The sequence below is a fragment of the Nycticebus coucang genome, chromosome 2 (assembly GCF_027406575.1).
Source record: "Nycticebus coucang isolate mNycCou1 chromosome 2, mNycCou1.pri, whole genome shotgun sequence".
Classification (NCBI taxonomy): Eukaryota; Metazoa; Chordata; class Mammalia; order Primates; family Lorisidae; genus Nycticebus; species Nycticebus coucang.
In genome coordinates, this window is record NC_069781.1 from 12,981,805 (window position 1) to 12,997,832 (window position 16,028).

The following is a 16,028-nucleotide window of genomic DNA, read 5'->3' on the forward strand; positions in this document are numbered from 1 at the left end:
CGTAAATGGGAAGAAAGCCCTAAAGATTACATTCCCCTGCTGCAGCGAGCATGAGCCACCGTTCAGAGCTGAAGTCTTTAGCCTCCTCAACTCCCACTTTAAATAAATGGGCCTAAATGCCAGCTCACCATTTTGTGAATACGGAGCATGGCTGTTTCTCTGCCGTGAGTATTGCTTGCCAACGGTGGAATGGGACAGCTTTGGAACAGTTTTCTTTAAAAAGGCTTGTCTGTTCCAGATGCCATAAAACCCAATCGCCCTGGCTGTCATACCCAGGAGGGGTCCACAGGGCCCCTCTTGATCACAGACACACACATCCTAATCGCACACCGTCATTTCTTTGGTCTTCTCCCGCCCTGAGAATCAGTGGCATTTTGAAAGCAATTTTGCTGTGGAATGGGGTCAACCCTTTCCCCAGTTCAGTGTCAAGCTGTTAAAACATTCTTTAGGCCTCAGTTTGTCCAAATGCAGAATTAGGGTGGAAGCTGAAGCTGGTCCAGAGACAGCAGGGTTGATGGCAGACACAGGAAGTGACATGGGGTCAGGCCACCTGGGGCTGTGTGACCTCGGGGAGCCAGGGAGCCTCTCTGGGCCTCAGCTTCCTCTGCCCTAATGTGACGCCCATGCCACCCACCTCACAACCCTGTAAATGCAATCCCGTGGCACCCAGCACCGCCTAGATGCACAGTGGCATTCACCAAGCATCTGCTACTTTGAGTAGAACCTGTGGCTTTTTTGCTGCCTGGAATTACAAAAACATCCATTCATACTAGAGCCAAGTGGTTTCAAGACTGCTCTGGGGGGCAAAGGCCTGGATTCTAATCCTGGCTCAAGTACAGTCACACTGAGTGCTCTTGAGCAAACAAGTCAGCCTTGCTCAGCCTCCTTTTTCTATCTGTAAAATGGAGCTAAGGACCTGCCCCACAAGGTCACCAAGCACAGCAGTTTGGGAAGGCATGGCCAGGGCCTGGCCAACTGTGGATCTGAGAGAGCCTGAGAAAAGCTCCCACATTCCAGCTGAGAAACCAATTTCTCAAAGACACCTTGAGGTAAAGAAAGGCCCAAGAAAAAAAAAATAAATAAAAATAAAAAAAAAAAAAGAAAGGCCCAAGAAGGCCTTCTTGGGGCCCCTGGGAGAGCTGAGACCTTGTGCAAAAGGCAGGATGCTAAATCTTCAGGGACTTCCCTTCAAAGGAAGAAAGGGACAGAGGGAGCACCAATCCATGGGGCAGCCATGGCACACTGCACCATCCAAACAGACGAAGGTTTCCCAGTTTTCTCCCCTCAAAGTTCCCTGCCCAGGAACCATGAACTTGTTTCTTGTTTATGAACCAGAATACCAGGACAGTGAGGGCAGGAACCTGTGTCTCTACACAGCCCCTGGGTCTGATGGGTGATGAATGACTAGACAAAAAAAGGAAGAGAGACGTTCCTGGGGAGGGCAGCTCTAGGCCGAGTGACCTTTAATGTGACCTGGTATGGGGAGGTGCTCCTGAGTATCCTAGGGGCCAGCCACTAAGCCAAGTCCTCACCCCACACTGTGTCATTTCTCACCGAGGCAGTCACTGATTGCCCACTGCCTGTTCTGGGCCTGGTGTGAAACTGAGATCTGTGCGCTCACCCCAGAGACAAGAGCTGATGATACTCTCAGCTTCACAAATGAGAATGCTGAGGTGGCAAGCCCAGACAACACACGGAGCAACGTGCCGTGCGAGGTGCGACTCGAGTCCAGGTTTGCCTGACCCAGCCACCAGCCACCAGCCAGTGGCCTCTCTAGGCATAAAATGGCCACAGGCCTGGCCGGGTCTTGCCGGAGAGAAGTTCATATGACCCGGACATCCACTCCCTGAGGAAGACAAGGGTGAATGTCCAGAGGAAGGAGCCGATGGGCAGCCGTGCTGAGGTCTTGCCCCCTCACACACACAGCAGACAGTGGGGACAAGGGCCCCAGCCACCCAGTATGCCTGGGATTGTGCAAAGAACACTGGCTTTGGAGTCAGCTGAGCCTGGGTTCAAATCTCAGCATCTAAACTGTGTGGCTTATGGCTTTCTCAAAGCCTCAGTTATCCTCATCTGAATAATAGGGTCAGCACAAAGCTGTCATGAGGATTAATGAAGCATTTACAAAAGCACTGGCTGGAGCTCTGGTGCACAGCAGGTGTGAAGAAAGCACTCTAGACCTGAGCCTTACTCCGTTCGTGTCTTCCAGAGTAGCCAGATGTCCACTCCCTGCAGCTGAGGGGCACCCAATTTCAGGGCTGGGAACAGTGTGGGTGGCTGGTGGAATCTGAGCTCCCTGCTCTCACGTTGTTGCCAAGTGAGCAGGTCAGCAACCTCGTCATTTGATTTCTGACCCTTCTCACTCAAGGACAGGAAATCAGAGGGATGGCTTTGTTAAGGCAATAATATCCAGCAATGATGTGAGGGATCAGATCAGGGAGGGCCATGTCCACAGTGTGTCCTCGGCACCAGAGGTCCAGGACAAGAAGGGAGACCCTCCAGCAGCCTAAGTGACCATAGTCAGCTCCAGGGCTGGTGGTCTGCATACCCCTCCCTCGGACATAAGAGCCAGCTTATGTCCGAGCCCCCCTGCCCTATCCTCAGAAGAGAGCCCCAGGTGAGGGGTTTCATGTACTGTGTTCACTGTCTTGAAATTCTTCATGTTATCTTTAATCTGTGTTGTATGAGTGAAGTCTGGTGGAACAATGGAGCCTGTGCCGGTGGCTTGGCGCCTCAGCTTGTGTGTGGTCCTGCCTCCCAGGTCAGGTATTCAGCTGCCCTCTCCCCATCCAGCAACCTCTGCCACTTGCTACCTGCAGGACGCCCGGTACAAGCATAGGGAGAGGCGGGGTCAGGCACGCCTGCATATGGAGTCCCAGGTCAGGGACCTGTTGAGGGTCTGTACTTGCCCTGAGGGTGTCCCCTGTGCCAAGGAAGCATGGCATTCAATAATAAATAAAAAACATGACAGATGGAGAGACTGCAAAGGAAAGAAAAACACTTTCTTCCTGTTTTTTCCTGCTTTTGAACGAGGGGAATCTGCATTTTCATTTTGCACTGGGCCTCACAAGTTACAGATCTGGCCGGCCCTGCCTTCCATTTCCATGACTCTTTGACATGCTCCTCTTGCTCTGGTGACCTGGGGACTCCCCTAGGCCTCTGCAGAACTGAAAGATGCCACTGGTTCTGAGACTGGGTCCCTCACTAGCTGTCACTGCCTGAGAGGCTTCTCAGAATGTTGGCCCCCAACCTGCCTGTGGGTCTCGTCCATTAAATATGGCTGGCTGGTTGTTGCTGTCTTGTGTGCCAGACCCACTCTGGGTGTTAGGGATGTGCCCACCAACTGTTCAAGGCCTCTACCCTGGAGCTGGCGGGATTGATGGTAGCTGACTTAGGGACAGAGTACTTGGTGGCACATCCAACAGCTGGCATCAGGGAAGGCATGAAAGGACAGCCACTCCAGCAGGCACATTCCGGGTGGCTCCCCAAAGGCAGGGATGCTGGAGTTGGCTCTGGGAGACTCATCTGTACAGTGAGGACACACTGGCTTAACTTACTAGGCTGTTGGAGACTGAATGGGCTATCACTTGATACTGTCCAGGGCACTGCAGGGAGAGGGTGAGGCCAAGGCTAAGGCTCAGGGGACAGCTTGCAGAGAACTCCCTTAAGGACTGGGAAGCCAGTAATGAAAAGAAAGGTGGAGGGGCAGGAAACATCATCTCCTGAGCACCCACCATGTGGCAAGGACCAGGCCACAGGGGCTCTTCCACCCTGCACACCGCCCTTCTGGGTAGTCTTCATCCGTTCGCCTTCCGTTCTCACCTGACGCCGTGTACAGGCATCACCCTCCTTTCCTGTTATCTAGAAAAGTCCAGTTAATACCAAGTAAGGGGTCACCCAGCGGGGTATGGGGGGCTTTTTAAATATGTCACCAACATAACAGAATAGCACAGTGATTAAGAACTAGATTGCAAGGGTGGCACCTGTGGCTCAAAGGAGTAAGGCGCTGGTCCCATGTGCCTGAGGTGGTGGGTTCAAACCCAGCCTCGGACAAAAAAAAGAAAAGAAAAGAAAAAGAACTAGATTGTAGAGTCAGGTCAAACTGGGTTTGATCCCAGATCGTCACTCACTAGCTGTGGGGTGTGGGGAGGATTACTGACTTGCCTTCAGCCTTGGTTTCCCATCTGTCACTTGGAGTTAATAAGAGCCCTAGCCTCTCAGGGGTGCCATGATGATTCACTGAGATGATGTCAATGAAGGGTATGGTACACAGCAAGTGGTCAATAAATGTCAGCCATGGCTTTCGTCAGAAAACCCCAAAACATCACATTAGAAACCCAAGCATCACCTGACACTTCCCAAGATTGCGAGAATCTGCTCGCTCCTTTCTAGCATCTGCCACGACTCTGCTCAGAGACGCCTCTCTCCCCCATTGTCATGTCGCATCAGTCCATAAATATTTAAACAACATGTCATCAGATTATTATAACATATGATCTATAGCACTGATGTGCTGCAGTTCTGTGCATTTGGGCTGCGTTTTCAGAATATCGAGACATAAAATATTTATGTATTTAGCCAACCACGAGATCTCACATTCTGTCTCAAAATGCTGGGTGGCGGCGAGACGCTGAACTGAGACACGACGTGTGAAGGGGATGCCTTGTTCTCACATCGGTTCCTGGGGCATCTGGATTATTTCTGGTTCATTCTGGGGACGTCATCATATGCCCTGTGAAGGGTGGCTGACTGGGTTCATCACAGCAAGCAGAGGGTCAGGACCAAAGCTCTATCAAAACATCACAGGAGGCGGAGTACAGTGGCTCACACCTATAATCCTAGCACTGTGGGAGGCCGGGGCAGGTGGACTGCTTGAGCTCAGAAGTTTGAGACCAGCTTGAACAAGAGTGAGACCCCATCTCTACTAAAAATAGAAAAAAACTAGCCAGGCATTGTGCCACCTGTAGTCCCAGCTGCCTGGGAGGCTGAGGCAAGAGGATCACTTGAGCAGTCAGAGGTTGCTATGATGCCCTAGCACTCTACCCAGTGACAGAGTGATTATCTCAAAAAAAAAAAATCACAGGAGTTCAAACTGTGAGAGCCCATGTCATTTCCATTTCTCATCACTATGAGTCTGCGCATAGTAGGTATGCAGTAAAGGTCTACTGGGGAATGCACACACTCCCCTGTAGCCTGCAGCATTACTCAGTGGGCTGACACACACAGGTGCCCAATAATATTTGTTCTGTTTCATTTTATCTCCAGTACCCCAACACCAGGCCAGGGACAGAGTGGGACCCAGCGCATATTGCAACTGAAGGAATAAATGTGTGACCAGATAAACTACTTAATTAGCTAATAAATTAATGAGGGATAATGACTATCTGCTGGTCTGAATTATACTATGTAAGACCTTCCTCTTGAGAAATAAAAGCTCTCCAGTAACCTGTAGTGGGCAGGAAACAGGGTTTTTTCTGGGTAATTAAATATCTCAATTGCTAACATTAGCACATCATGGGCACCATATGTCCCAAAATTGTCAAGACTGTGCAGTTTCAAAGATGCCGCTCCATAAGCCATTGGCACACCCAAGGACTGTTCACAAACCATACAGCACCTTCCAAACTGCCTGCCCTGTCCCCGGATGGCTCTGGAATACTTAGACAGACCACCGCTTTTTCGGGAGTTTGGAAGGAAGGGTCAGGATATGCCTCAACTACTGATAATCCACGTGGGACATTAGAAAAGTATGTGCAGGTGAAAGGTGGTAGCCGGAGTGTCAGTATTTTCTTTGCGTGTTTCCCCACAAAGATGGGACAAGGACCTCATCTGATTCCTGTGTTTCCCTGGGAGCCAGCATAGGGCTGTGGTGCTAGCCTGGCTGAATGGCACTGACATACCCAGGGCCAAGTGTTTTTCATTTTCCAGGGCCCAGCCTTAGGGCAGCCTGGCACCATGGTGGTGCCTCCCCCACCTCTATAGAAAACCACAGAGTGTTTCCTGAATGCCATGCTGTCACCGCTAGGCTGGCTCCCAGGGCAGACTGCTCTCACACTGTCCCAGTCCCCGCACAGAAAAAAATCCAGTCCCCATTTCTTCTTGGGATAGCTGAGGAGGCTGGCATTTAAAACAAACACAAAAGGCCACTAAAATTCTGAGGGGAGACAAACAAAGGAAATGGGATGCATGCTGACTCAGTCCAACACTCTGTGTCCACACTTGAGGTCCTGGAGTAGCTGAATCCAGCCAGACTCAAATGGACCCGCCAAACTCATGGGGTGGGCTTGCTGTCTCTTGCTCGCCATCTGCTATGTGGTCACCATAGATCCTATCAGCTGAGCACCCACCCTGGTGGGCCAACAAGGCCACACAAGCTAAGGAGTCTTTCCTTTTTCAGTGCTGGATTCCCCATATTCTGGGCTAGGATGGAATCTGGGGCCCTGCTCATTTGCTAAACAGCAATATTTGTGCTCAAGAGGTGGCTGGTTTAGCCCCTTCCTATAGTAACCCCTAATAGATACGCCCTCTAAACAAAAGAAGATTGTCTGATAGAAAACGCAACTTTTAAGAGACAGCACCCACTCGGTTCAACCCAAGACCCTCCTACACAGGAATTGAGGAGCCACTTCTGCAGAGAAAAGGGCATAGGAAGGAGACTCTGTAACTCCGGGGGACACAGCCCCTCTGGGCTTACACAACACTCCTAGCTGGATGAACCCTTTCTATAAGAAACCTCTTTTCCCCAGGGAAGGGTCAGGTGGGCACAACTCAGCCCCGTACTGCCCATCAGGGGAATGAGGAGGGGCCCCTGCAGCCAGCAAAGCTTGCCAACAGATTCATTAACTCCATGTAAACATTCTGCAAGGATCCTACCATTTGCCCACTTAGAACTTTCCATTCATTCAGTTAAGTATTAACTGAGTTCCTACCATATGCCAGGCTTGGTGCTGGCCATGAAGGATACAGTTGTGGCCACAGACCAGGCCTTACCCTCTTGGAGCTTACATTCAGTCTGGGAAGTGGATGATAAACACGTGACGACAGGGTGAACGTTCCATGGCTCTAGCTCAGAACCGCAGGGCATGCTCTTCCTTCCAGCTGCCTGGCCACTAGCTCACAACCATAACATGAGCGCTTGAGGGCAGCCCCCACGCTGAGGGTATTCTCACAGCAGGCATGCCAATGGTGATCGGGCTCCATGTACCCTGGACTCCCCAGTCTCTGCCTCCTCATCTGTTAAACAGGCATAGTGTACACACAGCCCAGAATCCCCACAGGATGAAGTGGGTTCACCCACACAAAAAGGTTAGACTAGCACAACACACAGCAAATGCCTGGTACAGATGGTTTAACAAAGGGAGCCAAGGCCAAGGAAGCAGGATCAAGTTCACACTGCAGCCCAGGACCCCAGCCCCACCCACCTCCTTGCCCCAGGGTCCACCTGCCCTCTCAGGCCTCTGGCAAACCTCACATCTCCCTCCAAGTGGGCTCTAACACCCCTCACTCTTCGAAGCTCTCCTAATTCCCCAGAGAGTGAATCCCCAAAGATGCCTCTTGTGCTACAAGTCGGGAGGGATGAGGGGCCCTGACACAGCCTCTGCCCCCAGCAGCTGGTGAGAGGTCAGGGGTGGGGCTGTTAGAGGGTCTCTCTGCCAGCTCCCAGCACAATGTCTGGCCCATAACTTTGGGACCTATTTCTTGAATGAATGACAGAATGGATATGCCACATTCTGGCCAACATGGCGTCTTCAGTTTATAGAACAGAGTCCACTCAGCCCACGCGACAGTGGATGGTCTGTGCTTTTTTGTCAACCTTTTCACTCATGGCCCAGACCCAGATGTCACAACCAAAGCCTTGGACTAAAAGTTGGGAGAGTGATCTGACGGAGGCCACAGACGGCACATGCACCCTTAGGCTGGTCCTGGTCTCTCAGGGCCTCAGTGTCCCCATCCATAAAATGAGAAGCTTTTGTGTTTTTCTTTTCTTTATTTTTTGTTTAAAAACAGCAGAACCATTTTTGTTTAAAAACTTTTTTTTTTGCATATTGTAAATGGAACCCTTTTAAAGCAGTTAGATGGTATTTATTACAGTCACAGTGTTATGCCACCACCAGCTTTATCTAGTTCCAAGGCATTTTCACCACCCAAAAGAAAACCCCCTACCCATTAAGCAATTGCTTCCCATTCTCGCCTCTCCTCCCAGGCCCTGGTAACCACCGGTCTGCTTTCCGTCTCTATGGATTTACAGGCTGGTTATTTCCTAGAAGAAAAAGGTTCTTAAAATGACTCCTATGCAAAACCTTTTCACATAAAACAGGTCACAGGAAGGCAGGCTAAGTCTGTCCCCGTTCCCTTCCCCCAGCTCACCTCAGCAGCCTTTCAAGAAGGCTCTGATCCTAGGCCCCTTTCTTTTCTGAATTCTTATCCTGAGTTTCTAGGGCAATCAGCCCAACTGCTGCCTGAGAATCGAGGGCCTAATGTCTGGTGTTGCTGGCCCGCTTTCCAGATGAGAAAGTGGAGGCTGTGCCCACGTGACACCCTCCTCTCTCAAGGTGACTGAACTAAGGAGTGGACCTCCAGACCCAGTGACACCCTCCCCTCAACACACACACCACAGGGGCCTCCCACGGAAGCCACCTGTGGAAGATAAAGAGCTCTCTTCCCCTCTTGGGGAAAGTGGGCCACTCTGAGAGGACCCCCAGATGGCTTAGGAGGATGCACGGAGCAGGGACTCCTTCAGGCCTTATCCTGTGATCCGACTGTGAGGACTCTGTGGCTGGGGGTGGGGGCAGCCTCTGTCAGCACAGAGCTCTGCTGGGGTGACGCTGCTTCATTTAACACACCATGGCTGACACGGCTCGTGGGCCTTCTGAGACTCTCCAACTCAACACCAAAAACTTACAAGACTTGCTATCCTCACCTTGTTGGGGGTCAGAGGGGTAGGAAAAGACAGAGTTCCAAACATTTTCCTGAGGCACTTCAGAGCCACCCTGCAATTTAATCCTGCCTCTTTCCAAACTACCACTGTCTCCTTTCCTTCAATTTTGGGGTCATAATCATACAAAGGTGCTTCGCTGGCACCTGGAAGGGGTTCTCGGTACCCCTTTCAGCCTTGTGTTGCAGCAGGAACTGAAAACACTCTGGGCAAAGGGCCAGTCCAGTCCTCCTGGCCGTGTGGCCTGGGTAGGTCCTTGGTAAGTGAATACTTTCTGCATCTTATGAAATCTCAGGGAAGGGCGTCAGTGCTTATGAGGTTCTGCCCATGTGCTAAGCACCTTATATACATTACTGCACTTAGTGCCCCCCGCCCCAGCCTTATGAGGTCATAACATTGTCCCTGTTCCCAGATGAGGAAACTGAGACTTGGAATGGTGAGCGGTTTGCTCTCCATTTGGTGCCGAAGCTCCCCCTCTCTGGGCCTCAGTCCCCACTCGGTGAAATGGGCATATGGGGTTGATGGCGAGAGTCCGTCCAACCCAAGAGTCCACAATAAACAAACTGAGTGTGTGCACAATTGTGCTCAAGCACAATCCCAGTGTGCGTGAGCAATGCCCTCTAGACCGAACTCCTCCTGTGACTTGGGCAGCTTGGGCTTGTCAGAGCTGAAGGTCCTTTATAAAGTATCTCCATCTCTTTGCAGCAATCCTAAAAACCCCAAGTATCAAAGATTTTATGACAAGGAGAGGGCAGGCTCTAGAGAAAGCCTGAAGACCAAGCCCAACTCTGAGGCTGGCCTGCAGCAGAACATGTCTGAGGGACTAGCCCCAAAGGCCTCAACCACAACTCTAGGACGTGGGGAATTCTCCTTACAGAAAATTCTGGTACAGAATTCTCTGTACCAATCCTCTGCCCCCTCCCCAGACTAATCCTGAAGTGCAAGGGTTAAACAATTCAGGGAAAATGCAGGCACTGTAGACTCCAATGGCAACTTCCCTTCCCTCCCCGTCGGAATTCCTTCACACTCTATGGAATTCCTACATAAAGCCCCTTTTTTTCTTTCCTATGAGGTCACCATCACGCAGATGTCTAAGAGAAAGAAAGAATGGCTCCATGCGGATCAAAGCTGTTGGAACTGAATGCATTTCAAATCTCGGCCACCCCGCCTCTCAATTCCCATCACTCCTGTCACTGGCCCAGCCACAGAGCCCCACTACAGTGGCAAAGGCCAGTCAGGTTTGGTCTAAGCCAAGGGGCCTGGCTAAAAGACCTTTGCCACCAAACCACTGAAGAAGTGGCCTATGGAAAAATCTAGAACTGGAGACAACAGTGTAGTCTGTATATGTGGGTCTGTTTCCACAAAAGCAAGTCCTGTTAGAGGGACAGATGTCAAAATGCTAACTCATAATCCAAGTTCAAGTTCCCAAAGTTAATGTCACAGGAAATTACACCACCAACTGATCTGCCCCTAAGTCGGCTCCTCTGTCTGGAAGTTGAGTCTGAGTCTGAGAAGGCCATTGGTTTAGTTCAGGTCTGGCCAAAGGAAGGGACCCAATTCAGACAGGAATGGGTAAAGCTGCTGGCCTGATTTTTTCATTTTAAACTAACATATTTTCCCAAAAAGCTTTCTTGCCATTACCCAAGAGTTAGAAATGAGAAGACAGCCAAATACCAAAAGCCACTGAGGCTCTCAACAGTCTGCTTCTGATCTGCAGACAAGCCTGGCCATCCACTGCCCACTCATTCCAAAGTAATTTCACAGACACTTAGGGGGTGCCTAGACCCCCTTTCACTCCAGCAACACCTTTGCTCCCCAGAGTTCCATGTTCCTAGGTGATGGCCAAGAAAAGTTGCATGGCATACCACTTCCTAAGAATGATGTCAGCAAAAAAAAAAAAGATAAAAATATGGAAACAAGGACTATTTTTACCTCCCCAAATCACAGGCCAGACGGGAGAAAAATCCATCAATGCCAGAAATGTGGCTGAGCCTTCGCACAAGATCTATTATTTCACACCTTAAATTAACGTATCTCAAAGTAATTTGCAAATGTTCATCAATTTGCAGAACATACACGGAAGGGAGAGAAATACCTTTTTCTTTCAATACCAAAGGACGCTTACAGGGGGCACGACATAGTCCAAACCACACAAGTCCCCAAACACACCTTCCTTTCAGGCACAGTGTGGCAGAAACCATGATAGAAAAGGAAATGAATGAGGAAAAAGACATGGCATGGGACTCAAATGGCAAGCAACAAGAAGCCTACATAGAAATGGCTGTGTTGTCAGATATTCAGAACTGAGAGTCAGGCCTAAAGAAGTGACTCCCCATTCCTCAGAGGTCACAACAGCAGGATCTGGAGGTGCCAACCCCTAATTAATCCTAGGTGATTCACCAGGGTCCTCCCCACCCTCCAACTCCCTTGCTGGCTCTAACCCAAGAAGAGGAAGGAAGTATTATTCTCTTTTTGACAATTGTTTTGACACTTCCCTTATGAAATTTATCTATGGCACTTGGAAAGGATGGAGCAAATGTGAACTGCAGCCCTTTCTCTCTGGTAGCTCTGGCCCTGGGCATTGGTCATCGGCTCCAGAAGTGTACATGTGGACAGGGAGAGCCAGCAAGAAGACCTCTCTCAGGTCTGGAGCAACCCAGCCCTGTAGGAACCTGGCCTGTCTTAACCCACTTGACTTTGCAGCATGGGAAAGGAGAAAAGTACAGTAGTGAGATGGAATTTAAGGTTAAGAACTTCAGCTCTAAAATCACAGATAGGGATTCAAATCCTGACTTTGCCAATTTATGACCCCTCCCTCTCTGCAAAACCTGGATAATAATATTAGACTTTAGCACCAGGCCTAGCACACAGTCCATAGCAACTGCTACTTTCCAAATTCAATGGGACAGACCATGGCCTCTGCTTAGACAAGCCGCGGTTCAAAACCAGACTCTACTGTCTATTACTACGACATCTTTGGCACATCATTTAATCTCTCTGTTCCCCAGTTTCCTCATCTGTAAATGGGGCATGATGATAGTTCCCATCTTACAGTGCTAGTGAGTGAAATAAGGCATTTAACGCTTTTAGCGATATGCCTAAAACACCATATATCCTCAATAAATGTCACCATTAGTCACAGTGCCACTTCAACAAAATTAAGCAAGTTATTTCATGTCTCTAATCTCAGTTTTCTCATCTACAAAAATGGAACTAATAACCCCTATCTCACAGTGAGAATTAGTACTCAGTACCCAGTCTGTGCACCTTAGGAAGTCAAATGTCAAGTCCCAGGTACAAGAGAAAGAAGGGCTGTGAAATCAAGCAGCTGACTTAGGATTCTGCCTCTGCCTCTTCTCAGCTGTCTAGGATACAGGCTTGTCCTCCCTGTGCCTCAGTTTCCTTGTACATAAAACCAAAGCCATTTTTGGCAGCAGAGGGCCACTGGGAAATTAACAACCCCCAGAACAATTCCCAGTACAGAGTAGGCACTCTACAAATACAAATTTCCTCCCCCTTCCTTGCTCAAACCCACCAGTAATGCCACTTGGTAAAGCCAGAAGCTCCATTTCTGGAAACCTGAACAGCTCTAAATTCAGACCAACCTGGGCCACTGCTTAAGTCTGAGACTTTATTTTGTGAAGATAGAAACTACTTTTTAGTCATTTCCGAAGCAGACGGGACAGCAGAAGCTGACAAACCACAGGGACCATTTTATATCCTGGGCCTTTTCTTCTGGGAAGTTAGGCAAGAACCTTCCCAAATGTTTGCCCATGGGGCACTCTGCCAGGGAGTGACTCATTCCACGGCTCCCCACAGGCATATTTTATTTGGGGGTGGGGGATAAAGGGAGGGCCTGGCCTTGATGGGGGAAAGGGAGGTAGTATTTCCAGCAAACCCAGAAGGTGTTTTTTTGGTGGTTTTCTTTCTTTTTCTTTTTTTTTTCATTTTTCAGGACAAAAAAGAAAAAGAATGTGGGTCTTTTTTGTTTCCTTCCAGGTTTTGTTTGCTAAGAGAAAAATGTCCAAAGTTCACCCGCTAAACTTGCCATGTTGGGAGCAGGCGAGTCCAGCCGGCTCTGTGTCCTTTTCAATGAAATTCTTCTTCCATTAGCGACACCCTTTTTAAGCGTGCCTTCAAGATTTGCCTGCATATACTGTAAACCAAACTCCTAAGACGACATCTTCCCCTCAAGAAAGGCAAGCTGAATTTTGAAAATTCAGAGGAACTAGGGAGCTCCAAAAGTTTTAAAGTTTGCTTTGAAGAAATTAAGACTTTTGACTGCAAAGATTTTCAACATTTATAGTGTGCACACACTCCCACACACGTCATCAGTGAAAACTGCAAGCACAAACCTTAAAAGTGTGTGTCCCAGGTGTCCCAAGCTTGCTGTGATCAATTTGTTAATGTCTTGGAGGTTCACTGGTGGAGCCCAGGCTAGGTACAAATAAATCAGAAGAGTATCTATCTACTTAGGAGGGCAGGCACATATATGGACTGGCAAGTCTAAGGTCAGCCCCTCAGGCCAGGAAAGGGACTGGTGAAAACCAAGAACAAAGCCAGGGAACCAAGAAGGATGTTTAGAAAAATTGAACACTAGTCTTTTGGTGACTGGCAGAGGGGCCCACCACAGCCCCCACCCGGCCTGTATGTCCTGGGAGGGTCCCATCGAGGTCTGGCTCCAAGACTTCTACCCCCGCCAGATCCAGCCAGGCTCTGCAGGTCTGTCCTCTGGCCCTGGGCCCCGCCAGGCTGCTTCTCTCCACCAGCTCCCTGGCTTCGGGGCCAGGCAGGCACATCAGGCGCTTAGGCCTCGATAATAAACACACTGGCACAGTCCCGCACACAAATCGCACACTCACAGCCACGTAGGCACACTTTCGCCCTCACAGGCTCACACATGGGCACACAAGTGACTTTCGAACACGCACACACGTGTGCACGCACACACTAGCCGAGACCCGCACGTCCTCCGTCATGCGCTGGGCACACTCCTCGGGCCACAGCGAACGCTCCAGAAATGGGTGAGTGGGAGCCATGCCCACTTCCCCGCGCTCCTTCCCACCACACGACACCGCCAGCCGCTCCGACGTGCACACGCACACACGCCGGCCAGCACACAGCCGGGGTACCGATGGACACTGCCGCCACGCCCGCCCCGCGGCGGACAGCGAGACCCGCGCGTCCTCCCGCGTGCGCACTCCCCGCGCCGCCCGGGCGCGCGCGCCGCACTCGGCCGGGTGTGGGCGACGGCCCCGCGGCCCGGCCTCCGCCCCCTCCCGACCCGCGGGGCCCGGTCCGGGCCGGCCCCGGCCCCTGGCCACTCACCGGCGCGCGGGCGGGCTCTGCTGCCGGCGGGAGGACCGGCGCGCGGATCGGCGGCCGGCCGGCCGGAGCGGCAAGTCCCACACGAGTTGGCGGCGCCGCGGCCACACACTCCTCCGCTCGGTTCCGCCGCCGCCGCTGCCTGCGCGGGCCGGCGCGCACGCTCCTGCCCCTCCCCGCCGCGGGGCCGCGCCGCCCCCTGCACTCGTGCGCGCCGCCGCCACGCAGGCTGGGGGGCGACCCGGCTGCGCCCTCCCGCCTCCCGGACCCTTGGACTCCACCACGCCTTGGGACAGCGTGGACCTCCCTCCCCATTTCAAAGGTAGGGAGACTGAGGCCCAGGTCCACACAGTAGGTCAAGGCCAGCATCTCCCCCTTTTCTCAGGCTCTAGACACTTAGATGAGTGTCTGCAGTTTGCCAGCCTCCCATAGACCCCTCCCTTGCATCACTGGCTTCCCCAAACCTAACATTGCTCCGTCACAGTGCTAGTCATACTGAAATTGGCCCATCAACAAGAGCTTATTGTGCACCAGCTGAACGCAGGCACTGAAGTAGGGTTTAAGGGTATGCCAACGAAGTGAAGGCCCTGCTCCCTGCCGTCCTCTTCTGGAGCACCCCACTTCCTGTGGCCTTAGGAAGAGTCAATGTGCAGAGGGTTCTGGAGGTAGTAAAAGGCTCCACTACTGAATCCTTAACACCCTGTCTGTAAGTCAAAGCCTCCATGAAATCCAAGGGGGGCAGCTCAGGTGGACCTCACCTCCTAAGTGGACCTTAATTCCTCGAGAGAGGCCGTTCCTGACCAGGACAGATCCTGTTTCCACCCTTGCTGCCTTTCCTCCACATTCAAAACTTCGCAGCATCCCCCAGCAGGGCTGGAACCAGAGATACCGGATGCCTAGAACTGCCCAACTTGTCACACACTGTACTGGGCACGGGGCACTGTTTGCCAAGTGAGAGAAGGTGCTTCAACTTTCTGTGATCTATAACTAAGCACCCACTGTGTGTGCCAGACTCCCTGCTGCACACACCACCTGCCTGATGGAAGTTCTCTGAAAGGCTCGGCGCCTGTGGCTCAAGCTGCTAAGGTGCCAGCCACATACACCTGAGCTGGGGGGTTCGAATCCAGCCCGGCCGCCAAACAACAATGACGGCTGCAACCAAAATATAGCCAGGCAATGTGGCCAGCGCCTGTCTGTAGTCCCAGCTACTTGGAAGGCGGAGGCAGGAGAATCACTTGAGCCCAAGAGTTGGAGGTTGCTGTGAGCTGTGAAGCCATAGCACTCTACCCAGGGAGACAGCTTGAGGTTCTGTCTCAAAAAAAAAAAAAAAAAAAGGAAGTTCTCTGAAGGAGGCATCATGTACTCTTGTGCCCATTTTACCAATGGGCTTAAGAAGGCTGAAAAAAAAAAAACTTAGAAAAGGAAATTCTTTTGTTCAAAGTCACCCAGCTGGTAGGTGGTTGACCTGGAAAGTGAACCACAAATGGTCCCATCCCAGTGTCTGTTGCCTAATCAGTAGGTAGCCTTGCCTCAAGAACTGCATGGCTCTGGGCTGCTTGTACAAGAATGAGGCAGACAGGGTGGCAGCTGCCCCAGAAGAGCTAACCCAGGCCCAGCTCTTATGGATGAAAATGCTGACATCACAACCAACAGGAAGGAAATAGATCATTCTACAAACTGTTTAAGCCATTTAGTTGGGGATCCATTTACAACCTTACCTCACATGATATACACCATAATAAATGTCAGATAGATTGAAAAGTTAAAT

General features: G+C 51.0%; 1 protein-coding gene across 2 annotated transcripts in view; it reads right to left on the minus strand.

Annotated features, from left to right (window-relative positions):
* NEK6 (NIMA related kinase 6) overlaps window positions 1–15,114 on the minus strand; it is an 85,961-nt gene extending 70,847 nt beyond the window's left edge. The window contains exon 1 of one of the 2 annotated variants that reach the window (XM_053563026.1): window positions 15,019–15,114. The gene's annotated coding sequence lies outside the window, so the exon portion shown is untranslated. Of the gene's footprint in view, window positions 1–14,263; window positions 14,422–15,018 lie in introns of those variants that run through there. The other variant, XM_053563035.1, reaches the window with a different exon arrangement.
* Between the last annotated feature and the right edge of the window lie 914 nt (window positions 15,115–16,028).